Below are 11,070 nucleotides of genomic sequence, written 5' to 3'. Positions count from 1 at the left end.
GGGGGGGGGGGAAACAGGTCTTGGGTGCTTCTCTGGGGGCGAGGAGGGCAGAGGCCTATAGAGCCCCAAGGGGAAGGACGTTCCAGAGGGCAGGGGCTGCCACCAAAAGGGCACAATTTCGAGATCCCATAAGATAGCAGGAGCACTTAGACTTCTATACCGCTTCACAGTGCTTTACAGCCCTCTCTATGCAGAGTCAGCATATTTGCCCCTAACAATCTGGGTCTTAATTTGACTGACCTTGGAAGGTAGGAAGCCTGAATAAACTTTGAGCTGGTCAGGATCGAACTGCTGGCAGTGGGCAGAGTCAGCCTGCAATACTGCATTCTAACCACTGTGCCCCCGAGGCCTGCCCTCCCTCCCTCCCTCCCTCCCTCTCTTCCTTCCTTCCTTCCTTCCTTCCTTCCTTCCTTCCTTCCTTCCTTCCTTCCTTCCTTCCTTCCTTCCTTCCTTCCTTCCTTCCAACACTTAGTAATACTACTTAGACTTCTATACTGCTTCACAATGCTTTACAGAGTCAGCCTTTGTGTCAACGCTGCAAATACTGTATATTCTTGCTTTGACAATATGCAGAACTGTCTGGTATTTATACAGTTAAATCAGGCAACAGTGAAAGCTGGGAAAAAGAAACCGGAAGTAAATCATGTCGTCCAAGTTAATTGGAAGATGTGAACCATGACCCCAAAATAAGGGAGGGAAAAATGCTTAATATGTATGTGTAACGGAAAAGGATGAGATCTAAGCATTTTTCCACCATGCTGTACTGACGTCTCTGTAACCTTAATAAATGCTTTTAGGAAAAGATATGCCTGAAAGTCCTTTTCAGTGTTTCGTTAATCAGACACATGACACTTTGGCCCCCAACCATCTGGGTCCTCATTTTACCAACTGCAAAAGGATGCAATATGTAAAGGAAGAGATTCACAGTTTCCCCACATAACTGGATGCTCATGCTCATGATGTTATCCATTCAGTCATGTCCACCTCTGGGTGACTCTCTGGGCCAGGTCTCTACGTCACCCAATCTTGCCCTGCTTCTTTGAGTCTTTCTATGCTCTGGCTGGTATCAGCTTCGATGGTGTCCAGCCTCCGTGTTCTTTGGTGGCCTGGCTTCCTTTGACCGCTAACTCTTCCCAACACACAATTGCTTTCTCCAGTGACTTCCCCTGCCTGGCGTGGCCAAAATAAGCAAGATTGAGCCTCTCTACCTCAAACCTTGGGTCCAGAGAAGGCAGATTGAAGACACCAGAACCATAAGCCTGGGGAACTCCACTGCCAGCCCAGAGAAAGGGTCCAGGAGTGGGAGCCTCCACCATTGTTCTGTAGCAGCAAAAGAGCTGTCTCCATCTGGTCTCCAAAACACTCAGATGGCAGCCCCATCGGTCATAAGGAGAGCTGTTCCAGGGGCACTCAAAGGGCATCTATCCAGCCCCATGTTTTAGAGCCTGGGGCTGGTGAGTGCATTGTGTTAGGACCAATGTACCAGCAATTGGTTTGGAGAAGATGACCACTAAACAAAAGACGAAGAAGCACCTCGTTTTTTTGTGCAAATCCAAAAGTGGCACTGGCAGGGCCTCAGCCAGTGGGTTCATTCACACTCCGTATTCCTTTTGTGTAAATTAAACTTGACTTTTATGTACGTGGTTTAGGTTGTGATGCAAACAGTGTGAGTTTCCTCAGTACACTGTTTAATTTATTGCAGACTCTGAGAATTGGAAGTTTGCTGACTCGCGGCAGATAAATGGCAAAGTAAATGGCAACCATGGGCACTGTTTAAACACAGAAATTTCCCCTGGCTTAAGAAATGAAATAAGGAAAAAGGAACAGAATGCTACAAGGGGTTCCCCACAAGGAGTAAAGTTTGCCCACAGATGCCCGTTGGGCATTATTCCGAGCAGAGGTGTGACGTTCAATCCTGGAAGAGACTGATATGTACACAAAGAAAAACTTTTATAACACACCTCCGCTAAAATGAGAGCACAATTAGCAAGTAAAAATCAATAATAGTTGAAATGCATGAAAGAAATGCAATCACTGCACACGATAAGAGATTTACATGTCAATAAAACATCATAAACATCAAACTATTTCAGTCTTTACTCATTAATCAGGGCAACTCACGTGAAGTGTTAATACCACTTTACAATGCCTTGGTAAGGCCACACTTGGAATACTGCATCCAGTTTTGGTCACCACGATGTAAAAAAGATGTTGAGACTCTAGAAAGAGTACAGAGAAAAGCAACAAAGATGATTAGGGGACTGGAGGCTAAAATATATAGGGAACGGTTGCTGGAATTGGGTATGTCTAGTTTAATGAAGAGAAGGACGAGGGGGGACATGATAGCAGTCTTCCAGTATCTCAGGGGCTGCCCCAAAGAAGAGGGAGTCAAGCTATTTTCCAAAGCCCCGGAAGGCAGGAAGAGGGGCAACGGGTGGAAACTAACCAAGGAGAGAAGCAACCTAGAACTAAGGAGAAACTTCTTAACAGTTAGAACAATTAACCAGTGGAACAACCTGCCTCCAGAAGCGGTGAATGCTCCAACATTGGAAGTTTTTAAGAAGAAACTGGACAGCCATTTGTCCGAAATGGTATAGGGTTTCCTGCCTGAGCAGGGGGTTGGACTAGATGATCTCCAAGGCCGCTTCCAACTTTATCATCATCATCATCATCATCATCATCATCATCATCATCATCATCATCATCATCATCATNTTTTTTTTTAATAAATTTTTATTAATTTTTCATTTAAAAACAAAAACATAGATCTTTTATCACAATATCAACCAAAAAAAAATAACACTAATCAATACATTCACGGATGTGTCCGGTGTCCCCCTCCCGCACCGCCCTCTTCCACTTACCACACCTTCCTCCTCCCAACCTACCACCACTCCTCCTTCCTCCCTCTTTCCTCCCTCCCTTCCTCACTCAACCACCCGTCTTGTGCAGTTGGGGCACCACCGGACACCTCCTTAAAAAATCATACATATAAATCTATAACACAAACCTACCCCTTCCCCCCCCCCCCAGGACTTCCCAAAGCTAATCTAGGAAATAAACAGACAATAATCCAATTCTCTGCAAAGTACGATACTTTCTGTCTCCAATCATCCATAGTTGGTAACATCTTTTTTTTCCAATTTTGAGCAACTAAGGTCCTTGCTGCTGTTATACAATATAACATCAGTTTGATTTCTTTTTGGTCCAAATTGTCCATAATACCCAATAAAAATAACTGCGGTGTAAATTTTATCTTTTTCTTAAAAATCTGTTGAATATTCCACCAAATCTTAATCCAAAAGGCTTTAACATCCCTACATGTCCACCAAATATGGTAATAAGTAGCATCCATACTACCACATCTCCAACATTTTGGTTGCAAATTCGGATACATGCAAGACAATTTTTGAGGGTCCAAATGCCATCTATAAAACATTTTATAAAAATTTTCCTTTAATTCTGTGCTTGAGTGAACTTGACATTCCTTACCCAAATTTTTTCCCAAGTTTCTAACTTTATTGATTCTTGAATATTTTGAGCCAATGTTCCTTTTAACTAAGACAGTTGTTCTTTGTGAATAACAGGATAGGAAGTCACCTGAGATCTATTAGATTATTACTTATGAATATGTGTGTATCCATCATTTTCTTCTCTTTTTTTGGAAATGTATAAATAGGAGTGCCTCTCTTTGCCTCAGGGATGTGTCCCCCCCCCCACTATTCTTTTGGAAGGGACCCTCTCCAGTCTCTAAACTGTCACGGAATTTTGGCAGCAGGTGTCCAAATCAAGTCAGAGACGCTGACTTGTAGTTTTATATGAGCATCATGAGGTAAATCACACAGCACACAGAAGAAAAAAGGCAGGAAAAAGGGAAACTCTCCCTTTACATCCACAGCAACCAATCACAGTGCAAATCGCCTCACCTAGAAGCCAGCACTCTCCAACCAATCAACTACAAGATGCAAATGTCTCTCTTGACTAAGACAGTTGTTCTCCCTTGACAATAGAAGGATAGGAAGTCGCCTGAGATCTATTAGATTATTACTTATGAACAGTGCTTTTTTTCTATAAAAAAAAAAAAAGGTGCTGGAACTCATACATGTCATACAACCCACCTTGCCTATCCTACAAGGTTCCATCCAAAAAAGGTGCCGGAACTCCGTTCTGGGTGTTCTATGAGAAAAAAAAGCTCTGCTTATGAGTATGTGGGTGTCGATCATTTTCCTCTCCTTTTTTTTGGAAATGTATAAACACGAGTGCCTCTCTTTGCCTCAGGGATGTGTCCCACCACTATTCTTTTGGAAGGGACCCTCTCCAATCTCTAAACTGTCAGGGAATTGCACTGCAGGGGTCCAAATCAAGTCAGAGATGCTGACACAAACTTGTAGTTTTATATAAATACATATATTTAACAATTTTATTTTCAGCAGACAAGATAGTCAGGCAAACCGGAGTTTCATGAGGTAAATCAACATAGCGGGAGCATCCTGAGGTAAATCTCAGAGCATACAGGGCGGGAAAAAGGGAACCTCCCTCTCCACACCCACAGCAACCAATCACAGTGCAGATTGCCTCTCTCACACATACACAAAAACACACACACACACACACAGCCCAGATTGCCAGCACTCTCCAACCAATCAACTACAACTGTATTGTTCTGGCCCATTGTATACTTTATTGCTCCAGCTACTAAATTTAATATCCTAACAAAGGTGCAGAAAGCCACAAGGGCTTCCCCCAAAGTTTTCCGAGAGATGACAGGTGGGCTTTCTTCCCCATCAAGATGAAGTTCAGTCCTGACAGAAATAGATAGGCAAACAAAGAAAAGCTTTTATTGCATATTTCCAGTAAGATGCAGCTCAAACACAATAGTAAAATCAACAATAATTTAAACCACATGAAAGCAATACAATCACTGCATGCCATGAGATATTTACCGTGCATGTATAGGCATGTAATGCAATGTAGACATTATAAACACCAAATAGTTTCAGTTTTTACACATTGACTAGTGCAACAGAAGCTTTTAAAAGCTTCGGAGTAGATTAATTGAAGCCCCACTCTTGTGTTTTGGTTGCAGGGGTTTTGCTGGGTTGCTACAACATGCTAAGATCTTAACTGAGGTTTCAACTATGTCTGGGTTCCCACAATATGCTAAGACCACAACCCAGGTTAAGAAAATGGATTTTCTGCTCTTAAAGAAAGGGTGGAGGGATTGTGTAAGGACCTGCCTCAACTAGGTCTCCCAAGAAAGCAGAACTCTTGAAACAGGCAAAAGGAACTTTTATTGGGAGTTAGTGATAGCAAGGAAGCAAAGCGAGGTCTGAGGAAATAGCCTGCGCAAGCACTATATCAAAAGCAGTATTCGTTACTCCTCCCCCCAGGGTCCCACTGTCTGTTTGAATCTCGGCCAATCCACAGGTGGTATATTGTTTTGGTAACTGGCTCCTTTGGTGCGCTCTTCAAGGTCTCTCTCAGTTTTGTTTCCTCCGGCTCCAAGCTCAAACCCTCTTCCAGATAAGGGTGATGGTATTTGACACATTCCTTGCCCTGAGGGAGGAGCAACGTGGCATAAGCAAAGCATATTATTATTTCTGCTAACCTATACATGCTTCTATAACCATATTTTGGGGCCTGCCATTCTGTTGGGAGGGGGGATTCCACATTGGAATCCCCCCTCCCAACAGAATGGCAGGCCCCAAAATATGGTTATAGAAGCATGTATAGGTTAGCAGAAATAATAATACATTTCTTTGGGGATCTGACAGATTGTCCACACAATCTCCTAAACTGATAGATGGTTTTGAAGAAATGTTGAACCACAAACCGACCAATTCTGTTTTTATGTTGTCTCGTCTGCAAAACCCCTTCCCCTTTTTTCCAATGACTTCTTCATATCACCCCTTTAATTTGGGACTGAGTGAACCTACTTTTTGAATTTGTATACCAATAGCAAGCTGAAACCCCCCATCTTGGCTATCTTTGGGTGACACATTAAGCCACAGAATGACTAACCAAGCATTGTGGGTTATGTTAAAAACTGATATTTCTTAGAACTGACCAAGTATCTATTCAAGGTTTTGCTGATGTGAAAGGCTTGGTATACTCATTTCTCAAGTTTTATCTCCTTTTCAAAACCTTCATGGATGCAGCTCATTATATCAATTCATTTCTTATCCTTTTAAACAGCCTAATGGTTGTAGATGGAGAGTTTGCAAAAAAAAAATACACTATACATACCGTTCAAATAAAAACATACACAATGCAATAAAATCAAATGCAAATGGGAAACACCATTTAAATTAGGCAGCAGCAAGATAGTCATTCCAAATCTAAAACACTGTGACTGAAAATCCAATTAAAAGCCCATTTAAAGCATGGGAAGCCGGAAATGGAATGGTCTTCACTTGGCACCTCATAGGTATCCCATAATTGTCATGGCATCCATGACACTTATAAACAAGAAAAATGCCTGCCAAAGGACCCCCACTGCTCCAGTCAGTCAACGGTTGGCAAGATAGTTTGCATAATTGCCTTCACACAACTTTTGGAAGCCTAATCTGAGATGGGTGGATTATTTGAGTCTGGGATGTGGTGGGGACCAGCCTTTTCCTAAGACATCCAAGCGAGGTGGGAAGCAGGTCATTCCCTATAAGAGGCCTTGTGGGTTGGTGGGTATAGTATGAGATCCCTTTGATTAATCCAGCTTTCTGAGATGGTGTGCAACTAGTTGGAGGAGATGGTGTTACACGCGTGCTCCCAGGTTTGGCTTATGGTCACTCACTCACACGCTCACAGCCCTGGAAAACTGCCATGCTCAACTCACTGTCAACCCAACACTGGGGCACAAACAGTTCTTTAGAATACACTGAGATCCAGTGAATTTAAAATAACAGCAAACTTTACTGATTACAACGTGTATCTATTTGCTCTTCCACACAGGCACACTACTGGGAGTTGGGGTGGGGCTGCCCATGTGCTCAGTCCCAACTTCTTTTGTTGGATTCAGGTGACTTTTTGCTTGTTTGTTTGTTTGTTTGTTTGTTTCCTTAACAACTTGGTTCCTTCCTGGCTTGTGTCCACCCGGCTTATGTTCCATCATGATCTTCAGATATGGCAGCTTCAGCCTAGTTCAGGGGCAGGCAACCTTGGCTCTTTTATGACTGGTGGACTTCAACTCCCAGAATTCCTGAGCCGGCATGGCTCAGCTTGGAAACTCTCCCTTTCCCCTCAGCATGGCTGGCTCAGGAATTCTGGGAGTTGAAGTCCACCAGTCATTAGGGGGCCATAGTTCCCCCTTGCTGGCTCAGGAATTCTGGGAGTTGAAGTCCACGAGTCATAAAAGAGCCAAGGTTGCCTACCACTGGCCTAGTCTTACAATGGGACCCGTTAAAGTTCTTGCCAACATTTATTTCTTGACCCTTTCCCTTCCTTTGATCTGGACCCATGTCAGGCCCAAAGAACAGTGATTACTTCTGAATAGTTTCTTTATTGTTGTTTGCCTACAGACAGAATCTTGCCAGACTCAAGCAAATATCTGCCATAACGATAGATTTACTCTGTGAACCGCTAGGGAGGGTCCGACTTGCTCTCTTCCTGCCTACCAGACATTCCCAGCTCCACTTTCTTTTTGCCCTCTCCCTCCATCCTGTGATTCTAGACTGTGCATTTCACCACAATCCACCACACAAGCTCCCCACTCTCCTTCTTCCTTTCCTCCTTTGCTCATTTTGATTTGTGCCTTCTTCACACCCTCTCCAGCAGGGTCAAAACGATCTACACCGCAACCACAGTCACATAACCACAGAATCGCTTTGTTGGTTAACTTTTCAAATATGTGTCTCCTTAAGTTCTTAAGAAGCATATCCGCTTCCTGTCAAGCACGAGCTTGAAGGGGAGTTTCTTCCTGGGGTGAGCTTCTCTGGTTTCTCCACTTGGGCAGATACGCCTTGAGTCCTTGGCCCAGGAGGACCTCACAGCCAGGGGCTGATCTGCCACATGCGCGAATATGTTCCTCAGGGTCAACCCAGTTGTGAAATGTTCCCCAGGCGAGTGACGAAGAACAATAGTAATCCAGACACTCAGTGGGACCTCACCTGGAATCGCAGGCTCAGAGGCTCAGTGCAGTATGGAACTGGTGGGAAGCGGGAGACAAGTTCTTCTGTTCAGATGCTATGATGGCTCCTCCTTTCCCAGTAACGTCATGGATCAAGGAGCTTTATTGCCGATTCCCTTGGTTTTCAACTTGGAAGCTGGAGTCTCAAAGCTGTGATGGAGGAGTGGTTGGAGCGAGTGAAGGATGGCAAACGGGCACTTAACACCAACCTGCCTTCCCAGACTGGCCGGCCCCTTGTCCCCCACTTCATCTCCCTAGACCTGTCCCCCCTGCGATGTCCCTGCCTGTCCTTTCTCCCCCAGCAACACCCATCACTGCTGACCCTTCTCCTCCCGTCCCTGGGTGTATCACACCCTCCCTCAGAACCAGCCCCCAAAGCAACTGGCACTAACACCCGTCTAGCCCTCTGCTCTGAGTCACTCAACTTCCCTCTCTGTCCCCCAGCCCACTTGCTGCCCGGGGAGAAGAGAAGAGGGAAGACATGCTTTGCACCCCTCAACCCCAAATGGTGGCCGGTTGGGAAAACAGGCTTAATAAGATTTCAGGGACTATGACAGGCAAAGCATGTGCGCCCTAAGAAGTAGATGGGATTGCATCCAACTGTACATATCAGCAGGAAGAGGAGGAGGAGGAGGAGGAGGAGGAGGAGGAGGAGGAGGAGGAGGAGGAGGAGGAGGAGGAGAAGGAGAAGGAGAAGGAGAAGGAGGAGGAGAAGGACAAGGAGAAGGAGGTGAAGAAGAAGGAGAAGGAGAAGGAGAAGGAGAAGGAGAAGGAGAAGGAGAAGGAGAAGGAGAAGGAGAAGGAGAAGGATCTAGCAGAACAGTATCCCACTTTCAAAGAGAAGAGGGTATGGGTGATGTGCATACAAATGTATTGGCCTTTCTTGAATTATTATTTATTGATTTGATTTGATTTGAGTGTTGCTTGACTCTATAGCAACTCTGGACAGTATAAAAGAGGATTAAAAACACAATAAGGGGAGGGAGGGTGGGGAGATTTTACCTGCTTTCTGGGTAGTAACACCCTCTTTTGAATCACCTCATCTTGCCCTTTTGGGTGTGACCATACAAGCCCTGGTATATAAGCTGGAAAAGAGACCACGGGTGTCTCAGAGGATTTCTCCTTCAGATTGGATCCCCCTTTGAAGGTGAGAGCCATAGATCATAGAAAGATTAATGTAACTTTAGAGAGAGAGATTCCAACCTATTTGTAAGTATAACTGCTGTGAAGGATGTATGAAGCTACGTCTTAGTATTTCTTTCTTTTCTATTTTTTTCTTTAACTTTTTTTCTTTTTTCCACTTTTTGGTTTTTCTTTTTTCTTCCTTGCTTTATATTTGTTTGTGTTAGTTTTCAATGTTCTTGTTTAAAAGTTTTAATGAAAACTACATGCAATATCTTCAGGGGTACCGCAGTTCCCACAGCCACGTATGTATCTTGCTCTGCTCAAAAGGGATTTCAACAAAATCAGGAAATATCCTGACGCAGCAGCATCCTCCCCCCCTTTTTTAAAAAAATTGCCTGTAGTTAGAAATGCTTCGATCTCCTCTGCAGGAATCCCAGGGCAAAAAGGTATAAGATACATTTTATTTGACTGATGAGGCATCATAGCATCCGTGTCATAAGACAACTGAAAGTCCTGTATCTTTTATAAGAGATTGATGGTTTGCATTTTATGTGTTTATGACTTTTTCCCCCCCATTTTTGGCAGCCAAGGTGATTCACAGGATTAAAAGTGGGGTGGGGCGGATTGCTTTTCTTCTCCACAGAAGAGACACCGAAGAGAAAAAGCAAAACAGGAGCCTTAAAAAAATTAGTCTGTTCCATTTAGGCATTCATTGGGGCTGAGGATTAGCTAAGGGTCCCCTTTCCAACTTCTTCTATGAATAACAGAATAGCAGAGTTGGAAGGGACCTTGGAGGTCTTCTAGTCCAACCCCCTGCTCAGGCAGGAGACCCTGGCCTATACAATTCCAGATAGACAGATGGTTATCCAATTTCTTCTTCAAAACTTCCAGTGATGGAGCACCCACAATCTCTGGAGGCAAGCCGTTCCACTGGTTAATTGTCCTCACTGTCAGGAAGTTTCTCCTTAGTTCCAGGTTGCTTCTCTCCTTGATGAGTTTCCACCCGTTGCTTCTTGTCCTGCCTTCAGGGGCTTTGGAGAATAATTTGACCTCCTCCTCTTTGTGGATGCCCCTCAAATACTGGAAGACTGCTATCATGTCACCCCCTAATCCTTCTGTTCATTAAACAAGACATATCCAATTCCTTAACAACCGTTCTTCGTATGTTTTAGCCTCCAGTTCCTTAATTATCTTTGTTGTTCTTCACTCTTTCTAGAGTTTCAGCATCTTTTTTTTTGTATCGTGGTGACCAAAACTGGATGCCATATTCCAAGTGTGGTCTTACAGACACAGATGTGAGAGTGATGAAAAAGTAACTTTATGCCAAATCCTAACATCTTTTTTCTATTGTGGTGACCAACACTGGATGCCATATTCCAAGTGTGGTCTTACCAAGGCATTATAAAGTGGCACCTAACGATGTCAGGTCAGACAAACACATACAGAGTCAACATTTTGAGAATTACAGGCTGTGATTCCTGGCAAACTGGGGTCTCTACCAATCGCTCAGGGTAGTACTGGGGAGGGGAGGGGGCTGCAATCCGGAGACAAACAGGCAGGGTTCACGGTTGAGACGAGTGCTCGGTTCTTCCTTCTGCAGAGGGACACCCAAAAGGGGGTGCCCTGTGTTGTGTTCTTTGTATTCCCCCCCCCCTTAATCCCCTATGCATATCCTGATCACCCATTAAGGGTGATTGCCCTTCACCATTGATCGCCCATTAAGGGTGATTGCCCTTCTCCATCTGCATACAGTTTCATGCCCGTTGCTGGTTGGCTAACTAGCAACAGGGTCTTACCAGCCAATGGAATTGTGTGATTACAAG

At 44.2% G+C, this 11,070-nt stretch overlaps 2 protein-coding genes across 2 annotated transcripts in view; one reads left to right on the top strand and one right to left on the bottom strand.

Annotated features, from left to right (window-relative positions):
- LOC107297150 (C-type lectin lectoxin-Thr1-like) overlaps positions 1–11,070 on the bottom strand; it is a 34,167-nt gene that overhangs the window by 5,208 nt on the left and 17,889 nt on the right. The window lies entirely within an intron of this gene.
- LOC107297149 (snaclec agglucetin subunit beta-1) overlaps positions 9,172–11,070 on the top strand; it is a 12,321-nt gene continuing 10,422 nt past the window's right edge. Inside the window, exon 1 of the mRNA XM_015826507.1 lies at positions 9,172–9,269. The gene's annotated coding sequence lies outside the window, so the exon portion shown is untranslated. The remainder of the gene's footprint in view (positions 9,270–11,070) is intronic.

This window comes from Protobothrops mucrosquamatus, unplaced genomic scaffold (assembly GCF_001527695.2).
Source record: "Protobothrops mucrosquamatus isolate PMUCROS unplaced genomic scaffold, P.Mucros_1.0 scaffold3158, whole genome shotgun sequence".
In the NCBI taxonomy this organism is placed as follows: Eukaryota; Metazoa; Chordata; class Lepidosauria; order Squamata; family Viperidae; genus Protobothrops; species Protobothrops mucrosquamatus.
This window is presented reverse-complemented; position numbering and strand designations above follow the sequence as displayed.